This window comes from Phascolarctos cinereus, unplaced genomic scaffold (genome assembly GCF_003287225.1).
Source record: "Phascolarctos cinereus isolate Bilbo 61053 unplaced genomic scaffold, phaCin_HiC Scaffold_5;HRSCAF=322, whole genome shotgun sequence".
In the NCBI taxonomy this organism is placed as follows: domain Eukaryota; kingdom Metazoa; phylum Chordata; class Mammalia; order Diprotodontia; family Phascolarctidae; genus Phascolarctos; species Phascolarctos cinereus.
Window position 1 is genome coordinate 451,899,509 of NW_027555958.1, and position 19,990 is coordinate 451,919,498.

The 19,990-nt window shown below is 42.2% G+C and overlaps 1 long non-coding RNA gene and 1 pseudogene across 1 annotated transcript in view; one reads left to right on the forward strand and one right to left on the reverse strand.

Moving 5' to 3' along the window:
• LOC144457860 (uncharacterized) overlaps positions 1–19,990 on the forward strand; it is a 79,301-nt gene that overhangs the window by 47,423 nt on the left and 11,888 nt on the right. The gene's annotated exons all lie outside the window — the stretch shown is intronic.
• LOC110209447 (palmitoyltransferase ZDHHC17 pseudogene) lies at positions 16,334–18,185 on the reverse strand (annotated as a pseudogene).

Consider the following 19,990-nt stretch of genomic DNA (forward strand, 5'->3'; position numbering starts at 1 on the left):
CCCTGATTAATGGGTATCTATTTTGTTTCCAATTTGTTGCTATTACAAAAAGTCCTGCTATAAATATTTTGTGTATATGGGGACTTTTTGTTACCATTGGCCTCCTTGGGGTATAAATGGCTCATGGTCTTTTGACTAGGAATACCTTGGTCTTGGATTCTTTGTTAGATATACAAAGTCTACTATTTTTCCTCAGTGTCTCAGGCCCGAGTTGAGTTGCTACTGAACTAATTGTCTTCTGTCTCTAGAAAGGGAAATCCACCACCAGCTCTCTCTTATTGTATTTTATGATCTGATTAATAAGTAAAGTACAACAAACAGCTCAGGTTTATGCTATCCAACACATTTATAACAAATGTGACCATTTAGGGGAGAAGAATAATACTCTCAAATCTTTAGTTGCCCTTTTTTTTTTGGTTAGGCAATAGAGGTTAAGCAACTTGCCCAGAGTCACATAGCTAGTGCGGGTTATGTGTCTGAGACCACATTTGAACTCAGGTCTACCTGACTCCAGGGCTGGTGCTCTATCCACTGCAACACCTAACTGCCCCTTTAGTTGCCCTTTTCAAATAGCCTGAGGATGGACATAGAGACCAGAAAGTCAAAGTCTCTGCCATTTCAAGACCATGCCATATCCACTCTGGTCATTCATTCTCCTTGGCCTCCTCCCCCAAGAATTCCTTGTTCTCTGCCTCTGGTACCCTGGGCTCTGATCAATGAGTTTTCATCTGATCTTTCCCAGAACCAGGCTTCTACCTCCCTTTCAGGTCATTTCCAGTCCATGCCACTGTGGGGGTCTCCCCCTTCTTCCCAGTATCCCTGTAGGGAAAGCTTAGTAATAAATATTGATTGATAAGTGTCTTTCCCCACTAGAATGTAAGCTCCTTGAGATCAGGGACTGTTTCGTTGGCTTGTATTTATGTCTCCAGTACTGTAGCATGGTGCCTGAAAAATAGTAAACACTTAATAAATGATTTTTTAAAAATTAATTCATTTAAATAATCTGTGGGGACATTTGGTTTCTCCCAGGGAAGAGGGAAAGGAAGGGGAAGAGTGTCTTTCTTCCTCACCTTGGTCAAGAAGCAGTACAGATTTTGCTGGAGTCATGATCCACACTTGGGGGGTCCTCACCGCCTCACCTCAGTAGTCATCACATCTACTGGCTAGATCTCTGTTGGATGTCTTCCATGGTTCTACATTTGTATCTCTAGCTTGTGAAGGAAACTTTTACCTCTCAATTGTGAAGGATTCTCTGGCATCTGCTTGTTTGTAATGCCTTCTTCTCTTTTTTTATTACATATAATTTTTATTGCATCATGATCTGAAAAGGCTGCATGTAATATTTCTGCCTTTCTGCATTGGACTGTGAGGTTTTTATGCCCTAGTACATGGTCAATTTTTGTGCATGTGCCATATACCACTGAGAAAAAAGTATATTCCTTTCTGTCCCTATTCAATTTTCTCCGGAGTTCTACCATATCTAACTTTTCTAAAATTCTATTCACCTCCTTAACTTCTTTCTTGTTTATTTTATGGTTAGATTTATCTAGTTCGGAGAGGGGGAGGTTGAAATCCCCCACTTGTATAGTTTTGATGTTTATTTTTTCCTGTAACTCCCTGAACTTCTCTAAGAATTTGGATGCTATACTACTTGATGTATATGTGTTTAGTAGTGATATTACTTCGTGGTATATGGTGCCTTTTGGCAGGATGTAGTTTCCTTCCTTATCCCTTTTTAAAAAGATCTATTTTTGCTTTTGTTTTGTCTAAGATCAGGATTGCTACCCCTGCTTTTTTTTTTTTTGCTTCAGCTGAAGTGCAATATATTCTACTCCAGCCTTTTACCTATACCCTGTGAGTGTCCCTCTGTTTCAAATGTGTTTCCTGTAAACAACATATTGTAGGATTATGGTTTTTAATCCATTCTGCTATCCACTTCCATTTTATGGAAGAGTTCATCCCGTTCACATTCAGTTATTGCTACCTGTGTCTTTCTCTCCATCCTATTTCCTCCCTGTTTATGTTTTTCTTTCTCCTTTCTCCCTTTCCTCCTCACTAGTTTTGCTTTTGACCACAGCCTCCCTCAGTCCTCCTTCCCTTTTATTAGCCCCTCCCTTTTCTTCCCCTTTACCCTTACTACTTCTTCTCTCCCTTCTATCCCTCCTCCCTTTTCTTTCCCCTTTTCCCTCCTACTGACTACAGGACAAGTTAGATTTCTATACCCAACTGATTACGTTATTTCCTCCTCTGAGCCAAATCTGATGAGAGTAAGGCTCAAACAATGTTCATCTCCTTCCCTTTTTCCCCTCTAGTGTAATAGGTTTTTGTGCCTTTTTCTGTAATATAATTTACCCTTGTCTGCCTCCTCCTTTCCTTTTCTCCCAGTACAATCCCTTAATTAGATTCAATTAATCCACTTATTTAGATCTCTTTAACCCACTTAATTAGATTTTTTTAAATCATTGCATCAAAGTCAACTTACACCCACCCCCTCTGCCTATGTATGCTCCTTTAAAATGGTGTAATAACAATACAGTTCTCAAGAGTTACAAGTGTCATCTTCTCTTGTAGGGATGTAAACAGTTTGTCCTTATTAATAATGTTGTTGGTTTTTTTCTGTCCTGTTTACCTTTTTATGTCTCTCTTGGGTCTTGTATTTGAAGATCAAATTTTCTGTTGAGCTCTGGTCTTTTTATCAGGAAGATTTGGAAGTCCCCTATTTCATCAAATGTCCATCTCCTCCCCTGAAAGACTATGCTCATTTTCGCTGGGTAGTTGATCCTTGGTTGCAATCCAAGCTTCTTTGCCTTATAGAATATCTCATTCCACGCCTTATGATCTTTTAGTGTAGAAGCTGCAAGGTCCTGCATAATCCTGACTGTGGTTCCATGATATTTAAATTGTTTCTTTCTGGTTGCTTGTAGTATTTTCTCTTTGACCTAGTAATTTTGGAATTTGGCTACTATATTCATTGGCATTTTCAATTTGGCATCTCTTTCAGGAGGTGATTGGTGGATTCTTTCTATGGCTATTTTACCCTCTGGTTCTAGGACCTCAGGGCAGTTTTCCTTGATGATTTCCTGAAAGATGCTGTTCAGGCTCTTTTTTTTTTCATCGTGGTTTTCAGGTAGACCAATAATTTTTAAATTATCTCTCTTGGATCTATTTTCCAGGTCAGTTGTCTTACCAATGAGGTATTTTACATTTTCATCTATTTTTTCATTCTTTTGTTTTTGTTTGACTGATTTTTGCTCTCTCATAGAGTAATTAGCTTCTACTTGCCCAGTTCTAATTTTTAACAAATTGTTTTCTTCTGTTAGATTTTGTACCTCCTTTTCCATTTGGCACATTTTATTTTTTAAGGAGTTCTCCTCAGTGAGTTTTTGTACCTCCTTTTCCATTTGGCCAATTCTGCTTTTAAAGGAGTTCTTTGCTTCAGTATATTTTTTCCCCCAGTTGACCAATTGTATTTTTTAGGGATTTGTTTTCTTCAGTGTACTTTTTTTTCAGTTGGCTAATTGTATTTTTTAAGGACTTGTTTTCTACAGTTAATTTTTGTCCTTCCTTTTCCAAGCTATTAACTCTCTCTTGCATACCTCTCATTTCTTTCCCCAATTTTTCTTCTACCTCTCTTATTTGACTTTTAAAATCCTTCTTGAGCTCTTCCAAGAAGGCTTTTTGGGGTCCAGACCAGTTCATATTCCCTTTTGAGGTTTCGGATGTGGGTTTATTGACAATGTTGTACTCTTCATAATGTCTGCCTTGATCTTCACTGTCCCCATAAGAATCTATGGTCATTGTGCATTTCTTTTTGCTCATGGTGTTTGCTCATTTCCTGACCTTTAAAAATATTGAGCTCTCCTGTTGGGGAGAAGGGAGCACTGATCCCAAGCTTCTTGTGCTGTGAGCCTGGGGCCTGGTCACTGGCTTTGTGTTCTGGGGCCTCAGATGCTGAAGGCTGTAGGGTGCTGGCAGCTTACCTGGTGTTGAGCTGGAATCAGAAACACTGGAGCTCTGGGAGTAGGAGTGGCCCCTGGAGGATGTCTGCTTGCCCTGGCCTTTCATTCCTTTCTTTGGCTCCTTGCAGATGGATGTTTCGCTGCTGCAGGATATTTCTCTGCCTGGAGCTTTCCCTCTTGGAGTTGTGCTTCCCAGAGTTTTGCTGAGGCACCAGGAGACTTGGCTGCCAGAGAACACCTTGGCACATGGTGGTTTTCTGAGCTGGTTTCCACTGGTTCCCCTGCCCATACTGAGGCACTCGGGAGTGCTGGTGTTGGTGCTTGCCTGCTCCCCCACCTGGGGTATAGAATCTCCCCCTGGTATGCTGAGGTGGGGCTTTTTACTAGCTTGCTGGGACATCTCCTATTCACTACTGCTCCCCCTCCCCCAGAGCAAGAGGGGCCTTTCCCATGAATCCTCCAAGTTTCCTGGGCTACAGGACTGCTGCACCCCATCTTTCTGCTGGTTCAGCTGCTCCAGAGTTTTTCCTGGGGCAATATTTTCTGGGCTTTCAGAGGTTAATAAGGGAGAGTGAGAGCGACTTACTTCTTACTCCGCCATCTTAGCTTCCAGAAGCCAACAAGCTTCTTCTAAGGCCAGGATCAGCAACACCCAGGATAGTCTGCCCCCAGGTGTAATCCACATCTGCTGGAGGTTGGAAAGTGATGAGGGAAAGCCACTTATCAGCAGAAGTTTCCTTGGCTTCCATGCTCCGGGGCAAAGCTTCTATGGGTGGAGTTGAAAAAGTAGAGCTATGCTTCTTAAAGTTAATATATCTTTAAAAAAAAACCCAACAATAGATGACAAAAAATTCACTATTTCATATATAATAATTTTGTTCCCCTATTTTTGTAAAATAAAATGTTTGCATTTGTTGATGGTTAAGTTCTTAATTTAAAATATATATATACATTACTTTGTGTAGATATGCTACTTTTTGGTGTTTGTGTAAATACCTGGGCACATACACAACGCAAAATCAATTTCTGCAGGGAGGGTACTAATAATCAGAAGGATTAAGGTGGACTTCTTGTGGGAGATGGTACCTGAGCAGAGCTTTCAATGAAGCTAGGGATTATAAAAGGCAAAAAATAAAGGTGAAGTATATTCTAATTGGTTAATTAAGGAGCATTTTCTAAGTGCCTATTATGCACCAGAACTGTGCCAGGCTACAGGGATACAAAGACAAAAGCCTTACATTCTTTAGGGGAGACAAACAGGTACATCCAGAGGTGTAACCACTGGGGTCCACACCAGGCTTAGGCTCCTGGTCTGAGGGGGCAAATATAAAGAACTAAGGTTGTAGCAATCCTTTCCTTGGATGTGTAGTCATGAAACATATGGATGATTTTTGATGATGCCTCCAATCAGAGAGAGAAAAACTCTCTTATAAATAGGCTAGGGGGCCAGTATCTCAGCCCTGTGTCAAGAAAGGTCACTCCTTCCTATGTGACTCCCAAACCTGTCCTGAGCTCTCAAGCCACACAAAAAAAGAAAAAAGACAGAGTCAGTCACAGGTATTCATGAGAAATAAAATTAGACTGGTCAGATGGCTTTAACAGAAAAACAAAAAAAGCAGACGTGTAGAAATGGCTGCCGGGTGACATCCATCTTAAGCAAGGCAGTGGAAAGGGAGAAGTGCCCCCAGTTCCTTCCTATCTGGTTTCCTCCTTCCTCTTGGCACGCCAGCCACCTACACAAAGTGCTTGAGATTTAAAAAAAAAAAAAGAGTGTGGGGGAGGGGAACCACTCTTACACCTGGCTACTTTAGCTTTTGCCCCTCCTAAAGAAGCCACGGGCTTGAGGAGAGGAACTATAGAAATGCCTCCATCAGTCTGCGGTGGTGAGGAAAGAGAAGGGAAGCATTGCCACCCTGTTCTCTTGGTGTGTTCTATTCCACCCTCTCAAGAGCTCCTTAAAGCTCCTGTTGTTGGGGAAACCTCCCCACTTCAGGCCTGATCTCACATTAGCTTCTTTTCTTCCCAAGTGGAGAAGAAATACAACTGTTGCAGACTTTTATGATATACGCTGCCTAGCAAGGCCACAAGCCCAAGCCACACTAGAAAGTCTATTACATAGGGGTGTGTGTGTTTTGTATGTGTGTGTGTATGTATGTACACATATATGATATAAAAGATATATAATGAGGGTAGAGGCACTAGCCGCTGGACAGATCAGGAAAGTCTTAATAAAGAAGGTAGCATTTGAGTTAAGTCTTGATGGTACCTAGGGATTCCGAGAGGTAGAGAAGAGGTGGAAGAGCGTACCAGCCAGGGCATAGGCAGGAGGTGGAGCGTCATGTGTGAGGAGCAGTAACAAGGTGAGTTGGGTCAGACCGTAGAGTGTAGGAAGGAAAATAATGTGTCTAGGAACCAGTGGTCCAACTCTAGCAGGTGACTATAGATGAGTGTCTGCAGCCCGATACAAAGTCCCCAACATCCACTGGGGACAAGCCTTTGGGAGCCATGGGATCATCTAAAAAACAGCGGCTCCTTGCCTTCATCCTGGAAGGAAGGGGGAGCTAAAATCTCTCCGGAAATGAGAAGAGAGCAACGTGCTTAGGAGAAGCCTGAGTTCCTCCACAGCATGACCAAGAAACAGAAATGGGAGGAGCTTCTGGGGATCAAGGCGGCTGCTGCTGCTGCTGCTGCTGCTACAAATGGAGACTGAGGAAACAATAGTTGTTTTTTTGTTTGCTGAATAATGTTGGCCTTGATTATCCTTCTCATTTCTCTCTCCCCCTCCCCCTCCCCCTCCCCTTCCCCCCAGGGAAAGTTAGTATCTGTTCAGAGCTACTCTCTGTTTCTTTAGTTTATTTTTGACATTGCTGTTCACCTAGTCTCCACGAGCTGACATTAAGATAAAACTGTGGTTAATTCAAGGCATTATTAGTCCATATGTATTTCATTTGCTCAAGGGCAGCTAAGAGAGACGTTGCATAGAGTCTGTGAAGGAAGCTCTCCTCACTGGGAAGTTTCCCTAGCTAGAGGTGCAAAATCAACCTAAGATATTTTACCAAAAAAGAATAAAATAATTCCTGCAAAGCAGGAAAAAGATTAGACCATATGACCTGAATCATTATAGATTCCCCTGGGCAAGGAAAGAACTCAGCTTGGGAGGTACCTTAAGTAGAAAGGTCCAGTCACTTCACTGGACCTTAATGGCCTCAGGCAAATCTCTTTCCTATTGTACCATTTCCAGAGCTGGTTCAAGGATCCCCCAAAAGGTGTTGACTAAGAGAACGTCCGGTCCTCAGGGATGCCTGAAGGGAGGAGCTGGGAAAGAATGGATCCTCTCACAGCAGGATGCCTCTCCTACCTCCTAAGGAGTAGTTAGCTTTCTGGCTAACCCAAGCCACTCACCCCCCAACCACTGGAAAAGCACTATATAGAGCCTCTGCTGTTCTGATCTCATGATGCTCATCTCCCATCTCTGTCTCTGCACTAGCTGCCCCATTCTGCCTGGAATGCACTCCCTCCTCACTGCTGCCTTTGGGATTCCCTGGTTTCCTTCAAGGCTCAGCTCCAAAAACACATCTTACAGGAAGCCTTGGTATTCATTGCACAGATATTCTGCACACATTGGGTCTCCCCTAATAGAATGTAGCTCTTTTGTATCTCTAGAGGTCAACATTATGTCTGTCACAAAATAGACACTTCATATATGTTTGTTGATTGACAGAAATGGAAACTGTAGCGCAATTGCGAATAGCCTTAAATGACGCAGGAGTTAATTTTTATTCTTGAAGTAATAGGGAGGCACTGGAGGTTACTCAGGAGGGTGGTGCCATGGTCAGAGCTTTACACCTTGTAATTGCAGAAATACAACTGCTGGGGACTTTAGTGATATAGGCTCCCTAGCAAGACCACAAGGTCAAACCACACCAGAAGTTCTATTACGTGTGTGTGTGTGTGTGTGTGTGTGTGTGAGCAAAATCGGTTTGATAGCTGTGTAAAGGACAGATTGGAGAGGAAAGGCGAGGAGGGGGAGGGGAGGGGATGAGAGGAAAGGAGAAGAGAGAGAGGGGAAGGGAGGGGAGGGGAGGAGTGGAGAGGGGAGGGGGGAGCAGAGGAGAGGAGAGGAGAAGAGAAGAAAGGAGAAGAGAGGGGAAGGGAGGATGGGGAGGAGAAAAGAGGGAAGGGGAGGACAGGAGGGAAGGGAAGAAAAGGAGAGGAGAGGGGAGAGAGGAGAGAGAGGGGGAGGGGAGGGAAGAAAAGAAGAAGGGAGAGGGGAGAGGAGGACAGGAGAGGAGAGGGATTTGAGGAAGGAAAGACAATTAGGGAGCATTTATAATAGTCTAAGTGAGAGGTGATGAGAACCAGGCTCCTAGGTGTGAGTGGAGAGATACAGATGAACGAAGAGATGCTATGAAGGGAGAACCAACAAGACATGGCAACTGGTTGAATATGTGGGGTGAGAACAAGGAGTTGACAATGATGAGGTTACGAAGCTGGAGACAAGAAGAGCAGTGGTACCCTCTACAAAAATGGGAACCTACAGGAGAGTTGAAGGAGAAAGAGAATGAGTTCTGTTTTGGACATGCCTACAGGGCCTCAAGTCCTGGCTTCTCACTGCCTACTGGCTGCACTCATTTTGGCCTTTGGCTTCTCTCCCAGTCCCTCTGTGCTGAGTGCCCCTTCCCCCACCCCAGCAGCTTTCTTTTGCATGTTCTCTTCTCCTTTTGGATTGTAAACTTCTTGAGGGCAGGGACTGTCATTCTTTTTCATATTTGTATTCCCAGAACCTGGGACAGTGCCCAAGACATGGTGGGCACTTAATTAATGTTTATTGACTATCAAGTTTAAAATGTCCAACGGTCAATTGATGCAGAATGAGTACTCAGGACAGAGACAGGGCTTGCGTGTATGGATCTGGGAATCTCTGCATTGAGTTATCATGAAACCCATGGACAGAGACAGGGCTTGCGTGTATGGATCTGGGAATCTCTGCATTGAGATTATCATGAAATCCATGGACAGAGACAGGGCTTGCGTGTATGGATCTGGGAATCTCTGCATTGAGATTATCATGAAATCCATGGACAGAGACAGGGCTTGCGTGTATGGATCTGGGAATCTCTGCGTTAAAATTATCATGAAATCCATGTAAGCTTACGAGGGGTCACCAACTGAGAGTGTAGAGAGAGAAGAAAAGAGGACCTGGGACTAAGTCCTGGAGGTGAGAGTATTATATGCATGATGATCCAACAAAGGAGACTGAGGAAGGATGGTCGCCGAAGAGAGAGCTGGGATGCAAACCTAGAGAGGGACCCCATAACCCAGAGAGAAAGAAGGGTGGTCAGTGATGGTAAATGCTGAAGAGGGTTCAAGAACGATGAGAACTGAGAGAAGGTGGTCAGACTTGACAATCAAGAGATAATCAGTAACTTTGGAGAAGCAATCTTCATTAATTGATGAGGCAGGAAGCTAGACCTCGAAAGGTTCACGTTTGAATGGGAGGAGAGGAAGGGGAGACTGAGGCTATGACTGTAAACAGATTTCTCTGGGAGTATGGCTGAGGAAGAGGGGAAAGTGTAGGATGATAACTTGAGGGGCTGGTAGGGTCTGGGAAGGTTTTTTTTCCCAGGATGGTGGTGATTTGTGTATGTTTGTAAGCATTAGGGAAGGAACCAACGTATAGAGAGAGAGATTGTAAATTAGAGAAAAGGGCATGGAGTACAACTTCTGCAAAAATACGGAAAAGGGAGATGTAATGTGTACTAGGGACAACAAGGAGGTGAAATTAACTAGGATTTGTGATGCCTAAAAAGGTCAGAAGGAGCTAAATCGTGAAGGGCTTCAAAAGCAAAAAGAGGAGTTATTCTAGAGGGTGCAGGGAGCCACTAGATGTTCTTGAGCACGGGAGTGACATAGTCAGACCAAATGGAGAACAGAATGGAGAGGTTAAGGACTGGAAGCAGAAGCTATTGCACTTGTCCAGTATCTTCAGCCACGCTGGAGTCACTCATCATGAGCTCTGTCCTGAGCCCTCATGTTGCTTTAGGTAGCTTCACCTGGTGATTTCATCAACTCCCATGATTTAATTGTCATTGCTATGCCCATGATCATTAGATCTATTTAACCAGCCCTAACCTCTCTTCTGACTTAAATTCAACATATCCCAAAGCTGACTTGTAACCTTTCTCCCTAAACTCTCTCTTCTTCCTGATTCCCAATTGCTGTGGAGGGCCCACCACTCTCCCACTCACCAGGGAAACCAAGGATTCCCAACCAGGCTTCCAACCTAGGTGCCTTCCTGGACTCTTCAGTCTCTTTCATTCCTTCTATCCAATATGATACCAAGTCCTGTTAATTCTACCTTTCCAACATCTCTCTCATACACTCTCTTCTCTCCCAAACCCTGCCACCACCATCCTGGTGTAGGCCCTCATGACCTCGCGCATAGATTAGTGCAATGGCCTGCTGGCAGGTAGGTCTGCCTGCCCCAAGTCTCTTCCTGCTCCTCTCCATCCTCCACTTAGCTGCCAAAGTGATCTGAAAGCACAGATTCGATAAACTCCAATGGCTCCCTGATATCTGAAGCTGAAATAGAAAATCTTCTGTTTGGTTTTTAATAACCTTTAAAACTTGTCCTCTCCCTAACTTTTCCAGTCTTCTTACATCTTTGTTGTCTCCGAAATCAAGTGAAAATGTTGGACAATCAGTCAACAAATATCTATTAAGCACCTATTATGTGCCAGGCACAGTGCTAAGTGCTGGGGATACAAAGGAAATGGAGTGAACTCTCTCTGGAGATCTTCAAGCAAGGAATGGATAACTACTCACCTGGTATGTTGTGGGGGGCATTCTTTTTTTCAGACATAATTTGGACAAGATGCTGCTGAGCTCCCATACAATGCAGATCTAGGCCTTGACACCCTAATGCCTAGTACCTTTCAATCATGTCACCCTTCCTCTTTATATCAAGCCATCCTTGGAAATGAGATGTAAACATGGGGCCCATAGGCCACAGGCAGCCTGAACCAGATTAAAATGTCATTCCTATCTTATTTTAATGTGATATATTAATACCAAAAAAAATATGTAAACCTGTTTGGTTTTCTAAGTCAATACATGGCCCATTTATGGACTTGAGGCTCCCCCCATCTCTCATTCCTATTTGAATTTGACACCAACTGTTTTCAAGGATCTTGTCAAATTCTTTGTGGAATTTCTCTACTACTGTAACCTCTACAATAGATATTGATATATGCAATGGCTTTAATGTATACTATATGAAACATTCAATAGATAATTATATCTAAAGCAATTCATAACAGATGTTCATATAGAATCTATAGACTTAAACTAATAAATTGTCACAAATTCACTCAATAGTCCAAACCTAAAAAAAAATGAAAGTTCTGTCCTATCCCCAGCACTTAGCACAGTGGCCGACACATAGTAGGTGTTTAATCAATGTTTATTGATTAATTGATTGGTTGATCTTGTCCCTTTTGATATTAGTATCTACTGTTTCAGCTAATACTCTACCTGACAATGACAGGCTCTTATACACCATATTAATTATTTACAGCCCCTTATGAGGATATGGATTAATAAATATAGTGTTACAATTATTACTATTTTGTAGGAACAGAATAATCAACAAAAACAATTTACTAATTTTCTGATCATTTTTGGATGTGAGCTTATTAAAATATTAATATTTTGAATATTATTATTGCTTTATTACACTAATTTTCCTATAAATGTGTGACTTTCAAAGTTTTCTTTTCTTCAGCCTACCTTTATTCAAGGAACTATTTTTAAAAATAGGAAATTGCATCTTAAATCTTAAAATGAAAGGCAATGTGAAAATATACTTATAAATTTACATTATTGGCATGGAAATAGCACGTGATAGGGAGAAGGGAACCTGATTTTCGGTCCCAGTTCTGAATAACTGTGTGATCTTAGGCCAATCATTACTCAGTTTCCTCATTACTACCAGGAGGGGATTGAACTACACCCTGTCTAAGCTGCCCTTTTGGCCCTAACATTTCTTTTTTTTTTTTTTGGTTAGGCAATGGGGGTTAAGTGACTTGCCCAGGGTCACACAGCTGGTAAGTATTATGTGTCTGAGGCCAGATTTGAACTCAGGTCCTCTTGAATCCAAGGCTGGTGCTCTATCCACTGTGCAACCTAGCTTCCCCTTGGCCCTAACATTTCTAGTATCCTTTCTTAGAACATATCTACTCTATCATATATGCAACTGTCACAACAAACTGTTACAACTTGATTATCGTCTTATATAGCAACTCTAATTCAATGTTTATTCAAAATGAATTTTTTTTTCCAAGAATATTTTTTTTGGGGGTGAGGCAATGGGGTTAAGTGACTTGCCCAGGATCATACAGCTAGTATCAAGTGTCTGAGGCTGGATTTGAACTCAGGTCCTCCTGACTCCAAGGCCAGCGCTCTACTCACCTGCGCCACCTAGCTGCCCCTCAAAGACGAATTTTTAAAAAATTCGCATCTACTTGCTTGTTGTATGTACAACAATTTGTTGACCCCTGGAGACACAAAAATTATGATATGGCCATCTGCCATCAGCAGGGGAATATGATAACTATGAATAAGTATGATCTTATTATGTGCAAAGGACTGGGGGTGGGCTGGAGGGGAGGAAATGAAAAAATTTCCATAACATTTGAATTAGCCATTCAAATCCAATCGTAAGTGACCATTCCAGTCCACGCTGAGCTCTTCTCTCTTCCTCTGAATTCTGACAGCACTTTTAATCCTCGACACTCATTTATCCATAACACTCACTTTAAAACTGCAATTTACATTGTTATTTAAATGTTTCATGAATCAGTGTCCTACCTCCCCAACCCAACTGCAGATTTGTTGAGGTCAAGCCTGGATCCGAGATTTTCTTTGTTTTCCTCTATAATGCTTAGCATGGTGCTAGGCATAGAATAGAATCTCAATAACTACTTGTTGAGTGAATGAATAATTCTCCATGAAAAGAGAATTAACTGTGCAGGGCACTTTAATTTGCATATGTATTCAGTGAGTAGGTAGTAAATATCCTATGGAACAATTATTCACTTGGCTAACTTTTTTATAAGGACCATGTGAAGGAATTAAAAGCACAAAGACCATGTGTTAAATGTTCCTTGAAGTGACTATTAGCATTCTTCAGGCTATTACTTTATTACAGTCTGTCATAGCAGAGACCCTGGTTTTGGAGACAGAAGCCCTGTGATTTACAAGCTGCTATGATCTGGATCAAATCACTTCATGGCTCTGTACCTCAGTTTTCTCAGCTAGAAAATGGAGAGAATAACACTCACACTACCTACCTCTTCGACTCAGTTCACCAGGCATTTATTAAGTACCTACTGTAGGCTAGGCCAAGGGACTATAAAGGCAAAATGAAAAACCATTGCTGTCCCCAAGGAGCTTATGTTTAACTGAGGACCTAAGTACACAGATAAGTGAATACAAGATCATTTTAGGAGGTTGAGAGCACCATCCACTGGAGAATCAAGAAATAAAAATAATAGCTAACATTCACAGAGTACTTTAAGGTTTACAAGGTAGCTAAGTGGCTCAGTGGATACAGCATTGGTCCTGGGATCAGCAAGAATGGAGTTCAAATCCTGCCTGAGATACTTCCCACCTGTGTGACCCATGGCAAATCACTTAACCACTCTCAGCCTCAGTTTCCTTAACTGTAAAATGGGGATTAATAGTAGCACCTATCTCCCAGGGATGTTCAAATGAGATAATATATGTAAGTACTTTGCAAACCTTAAAGTGCTAGTATTATTACCATTATCATCTCTATTGGTTTCCACAACCCTAATACCAAACTCATTTTATAGAAAACGGGGCTGAGGCTTCCTAGAAGAGGTGGCACATGGTCTAAATCCCGGCCATATTATTTGACTGTTCCCAAATCTTCCATCACTCCCCATTACCTATAGGACCCAGGCAAAACTCCTCAGACTGGAATTCACTACCCTCCCCAAATTTGGTCCTAGGCCGCATCCTAAATCTGGACCTCCAACTAATCAAATTCACAGAATCTCGGAGTAGGAAGGGCATTGGGGGTCTCTTGACGAACAAATGACAAAGTACATAAGGCATTTTGGAACTATGAATTGCTATAAAAATATTAGCTATTATATTTGCATTACATTGGTAATACCTATATCAATCATTTTAATGGAATTCAAACAGAAGATGTGATTAATACATAAACTTTGGCATGATGGTTTTCAGGATTATAAAATGAAATCAAGATACATGCCAGATGACGACAAGTTTAATGATAACTAACATTTTATTGTTAAAAATCGGCATCTTCATATTTGCTGTGCTTGTGAAATTGTCCTCTCCTAAAGTCCTCCTCTGAAGTGGCCTTGGGATGCTGCAGTGATGCTGGTGTCTGCACACTCTGGCAGGTCCTCCCAAGCTTGTAGGTCTGGTCATTAGAGAATGAAATATGGAAAGAATCACCACCAGCATAGCCATAGTATGTTTTGGGGGGTTTTTTGGCCATAGCAATGTTCCAAGACCATCCAGGGAACTAAGTGGGGCCGTGTAAAGCTCCTCCCTCCCAGGGTGGTCATAAGCCTCAAGGTTTAGCAAACCTTAAAGTGCTCTCTACTCAGTAACTCTTCTAACTAAGCCATTGTGTGGTTGGGCCCTGCATGGGTGAAGAGAAGACCTACTCTGATAAATACGAATTCCCTCAAAGTCATGGAGCATGGCGATAATTTAAAAAGCCACTTTTCTTCATGACTTTCACTTAGCCCAACTCCTCTTCTGCTCATGGCTTTATTATAAACATTCTGTCATTCTCACTCCATATTTTCTATACTCAGTGTTAGGCATAATATAAAGGCATACGATATCATAGAAGGGAAGAAAAATAGAATAAATGTCCATAGTGTACAGAGTTCTGCAGATGAAAACATTGACTTAGCATGTGTTAAAATACAAATTACATACCGTAGAATGAGGACCTCTCAGAATGTAAACTCCCACCACTGACACAGATCAATAACTCTTCCATGACTTAGTCTAAGAAAGTCACTTAATTTGACCAACATCACACAGTTAACATGTACCCAAGTCAGGCCTCGACCCCAGGTCTTCTTCCAAACACAATGCCACACTGCCTCTCGCCCTTTTCCATAGAAGAGTTTAAATTACTGTCTCTGAAGTTAGACAATTTTTAAAAGTACAAACACACTAGGTGGGTTTTTTTAAAGTGCAAGTTTATGCTTAGTTTGAGATCTTCACTCTCACAGATTTCCACCCTGCCATGCTCCTGCCCTTGCTCCATCTTCCAAAAGAGATTACCAGAGGCCCCTCCTGGGAGGAGCTAGATCACTTACCTCTGCGCTCCCTGGGTCCTGCCATCTTCATTTTCACCCTGCCATTTTCCTCCCTGCTGCTATGGGTATATTCTTCCCCAGTGCTTCCACCTTTTTCAATCACTACTACCATTGCCTCTGAAAACGTTGTATTTGTAGCTGTCTCTCTTGTTCCCCTCACCATCTTTGAGGCTTCCCAGACCAGCTAATAGACCACTCCTTTTTTGTCTCCCCCATTAGAATATGAGCAATTAAGGAATGGAACATCCTAATCATGCATTTGTATTTTTAGGGCTCAGTACCATTCTTGGTACCCAGTAAGTATTTAATAAATGCTTTTCATTTTTTAAAAAAACACACATGCTTTGATTATAGGTGCCTCAGTTGCCTCAAATATAAAATGAAAGGGTTGGGCTATATGAACTCTGAAGTTACCTTCCATGTTTATCCCCATGATCCTGTAATCCCATGTACAAAAGCCTTTCACATAGCCTTTCACTGCCATGGCAAGAATATATTACAGGAAGGGTGTTCTTTAGGCCACTTCTCCAACTTAAAACTAACCAGAGAGGGGGACCTGCCTTGCACCTTTGTCCCTTTAAACCTTTGTTCTGTTTATTGCTGGCTTCTCCCTTGCTTTTCTCATTACAGACCCAAGAGATTAGCTTTCTTCATTTGACACACAGAGCTGCCAAACAGGGCACAGGTCTGACCTTGAAGCAATTCTCTAAAATTGAGGAATCAAAAGTCAGGGAGTCAAAAGATTTCATGTTAACTGATGCCATCCTGGAGGGCTTGGGAATAGTCCTAGACCAAGACAGTAATGACAACCAGAAAGTAGCTGCATTTGCCAGCAGAGAACTGAATGACAGAGAAACTCATTACCCCCTATTGGACTTGGAATCAGTTAGTCAGTCCACAAGCCTTTAATCCTGTTCTTACTACATGCCAGACACTGTGTTAAACACTAGGGATTCTTGGATTTTGGAGTTCTTGAAGCTAGAGTTTTTTACTTGGAAATTCAAAGGGTTTATTAATGGGGAGCAAAGTTGCAAGTGTGGACTGACAATAATCCATTGATATATTTGAAAACCAGAAGAACCATATCACATATGTCCAAAATTGGGTTGCCAAATATATTCCAAATGGCAATGTACTGTGAGAGATCAAAAACTGATTTTGAAAGAAACTGGACCATAGCCCAGACACTATTATACATTAGCCCTTTAATGATCCAAGAATCAATATCTAGGCCTATTATAAACCCAACCAGCCAAATAACTAAGAAAGGATTTCTGAGCATTACCTTCTACTGAAATTCTTTATCATCCTTTACCTTTCTGAAGAAAGACAAACTGTCATATCCTTTTGCCTATCTTGCCTCTTATAAGTAATTGATCACATCCAAGCATTTTTTATTTGCCAAATCAAGGGATGAGTCCCCTTTGATATTCTGGACATCAAAAGGAGCTTCAGCATCTAGAAGATGAATGACTAAGCTATTTCCTGCTATTATTGAAGAATGTAGCACAGTGTTTTTTGATATTTGTCACCAATATTAATAGAAACATTACATGTTGAAAGCAGTCAAGTTAGATCCACACTATATGGCCTGCAGGCTGGCCATATTAAAAGGTTCATCATATCGACATTCCGTCCTTTTGCTATCAGATGAGCAACAGTAAAATATATCCAAACGAGGAAGCCAGGTGAATATAGCTACATCTTTCTCTGTCAATTAATGAAGGATCTAACCATACTTTAGAAGTCGTAGGACCATTGATAAATGGCCTTATCTTGTGACACAGTGGAGTACAGTTGAATTTAGGTCTCCTCTAGTTGATACACAATTTCGTTGTTGTTATTCAATCGTGTCTGACTCTTTGTGACCCTGAGGACCATACTGTCCATGGGATTTTTTTTAGCAAGTATACTGGAGTGGTTTGTCATTTCCTTCTCCAGCAGGTTATGGCAAACAGAGGTTAAGTGACTTGCCCAAGGTCACAGAGCTAGTAAGTATCTGAGGCTGGATTTGAACTTAGGTCTTCCTGAGTCCAGACCCAACATTCTATCCACTAAGCAACCCAGCTGCCTCCTGATCCACAAAGCACCTTTCAATATGTAATATTTCGCTAGGTCTATTCTGTTATTGGTGTCAGTGCAATGGAGAAGCATTTTTTTGTCTGGTTGCCTCACATTAAAACCTGTATCAACCAAATCTCTTCAGCATTCGTATATTCCACATTGTACAGCTTTGACTATGTCCCATGTGGCTTTTGCTTCCAAGAGGTTCACCATATTCATGGTTAAAATGGCTCTGAGGCTTGATTTCCTCAGGATAGAGAATGACGACACTGCCTGCTTCTTTACCATACTTATCTGGGTTGTTCACCCTCTTGATTTTTAAATCCTTCGCCCCATTGACCTATTCTTTGTGTGTGTGTGTGTGTGTGTGTGTGTGTGTGTGTGTGTGGTGTGTATTTGATCTGAGGCCAGGTTTGAACTGAGGTCCTCCTGACTTCAGGGCCAGTACTCTATCCACTGCACCACTTTGCCACCGCCCCCTCCATTGACCTATTCTTATCAGTGCCAAATCAGAGGGTGTATGCCAGAGATCAGCATAATGTTAACCAACTATGAATTCGACATATACTACTGACTGGGGGAGAATCATATGATCGCAGAGACCTGTTTCAAAGGCCACACAACACCAAGGGAGGAGTGGTGGCCAGCCACGACACCAAGGGAGCTGGACTACAGCTAAGTAGGAGGATAGCTGAGAGTTTGATATTTCCACCAGCAGCCTACGTGAACCTTCCTTCACCGAACCAACCTCCTCTGCCTCAGTCATGTGGAGATGATCAATGGTGAGAACAGAGTGCTGATGAAGGATGTAGGAAGTGATACAAGCCACCAAGGGAAGCAACCATGCGAGGGGAAGTATCAGTCCCCTGAAGGTATTCTTCTGTTGGGGCAATGATGGAAGCTGGACTAGACTGTCACTGAGGCACACATGGTATTCAGGGAGGATTGGTGCTCCCAGAGCACATCATGCAACAGCCTGGAAGTCCTTACATAACTCTGATATCTGGGTCAAGAGAGGATCCTGGGACTAATAAGGAAACAATGGTTGGCCAAAGATCACTGCCAGTCACTAAGTGTGAGACTAGGGGCAGCTAGGTGGCGCAGTGGATAGAGCACCAGCCCTGGATTCAGGAGGACCTGAGTTCAAATTGGACTTCAGACACATAACACTTACTAGCTGTGTGACCCTGGGCAAGTCACTTAACCCCATTTCCTAGCCAAAAAAAAAAAGTGTGAGACTTGTGTTTGCTGTGGGCAAAGAAAAGTATCATCAGCTCGTGCCATGTATTTGGAACATATAATAGCTAACATGTGTATATCTCCTTAAAGTTTGCAACCTGTTTTACATGTATTATGTCATTTGATCCTGTGGGGTAAGGCCAATGAGGAAACTAAGGCCAAGGGAGTTTAAGTGATTTGCCCAGGGTCACCACTAAATGTCTTTGGCAGGATTTGAACTCAGATTTCCTGTGCATACCTGTGATGCTCTCACTCCTGACCCATGACCCTAAGCTTCCCAGGTTTCATCTGAGATTCAGCCAAAATTCCATCTTCTAAAGGAAGGCTTTTCACCAACACCTCCATCTTCCACCCCTTGTGGGCATCTTCCCTCTGCAATGTCATTTCTCATTAAAGGGAAGTATATAGTGCTAACATTATACATATTTTGTACACACATAGTTATTTGTAAGTTGTCTCTCCTGTTAGAATGTGAGCTCCTTGAAGGCGGAGACCGTGTCTTTGCCTTTCTTTGTCTCCCCAGAGCTGAGCACAGTGTCTGGCACATAGAAGTACTTAAATGCTTGTTGACTGACACCAAGTCCAGCATTTTATCTGCTGAGCCTGCTAGCCTTCATATATATACAAGCAAGAACAAACCCTTAGAATTTCTCTCCATTGATCTTCCACTGCTGAAAGGAAATAGTGAGGACATCAGGCTTATTTTGGCGGTGACTGACCATTTCACAACATATACACAGGCATGCCCATTCAGGAACAAGAAAGGGCCCATGGATGCTAAAGTATTGTAAGAAACTATTTCTTACTGTATGGTCTTCCCTCCAGGATCCATTTGGACTAAGGTAGAAACTTTGAAAAAATACCATTCTAAGAGATGTGGGTTTGGCTGGCACCAAGAAGCCTAGAACTATGCCCAGCTGCACTCAAGGGGACCCACAGCCTAAAGATTAGAGCTGGACACTGCTGAACAAGTTAGGGACACTGAGGCTAGAACAGATATCTCAGTGGCACCAACATAAAGCATTCCTATTACACACATACAACTCTGCTAGGAATGGCCCCACAGAATCCCTGTATCATGTCTGCTTCTTGACTTGTGTTTTGGATTCTCTAAAGATGGAGCAAGTAAAGAAAAACATGACCAGTATCATCTCTCAAATGATGAATTCTGAGTATATCTTGTTGCTTAGCTCCAACTCTAGCTCAGAAGAGTGTTAATGGAAATGAATGTTGGCGACAACGCTGCTTGCATTGATTGTCAAGGCCCTAACCCAGGGAACGTTGTTTGGTTAAGGAGCCTCACTGGTCCCGGGCCATCCAAGGAAGCAGACT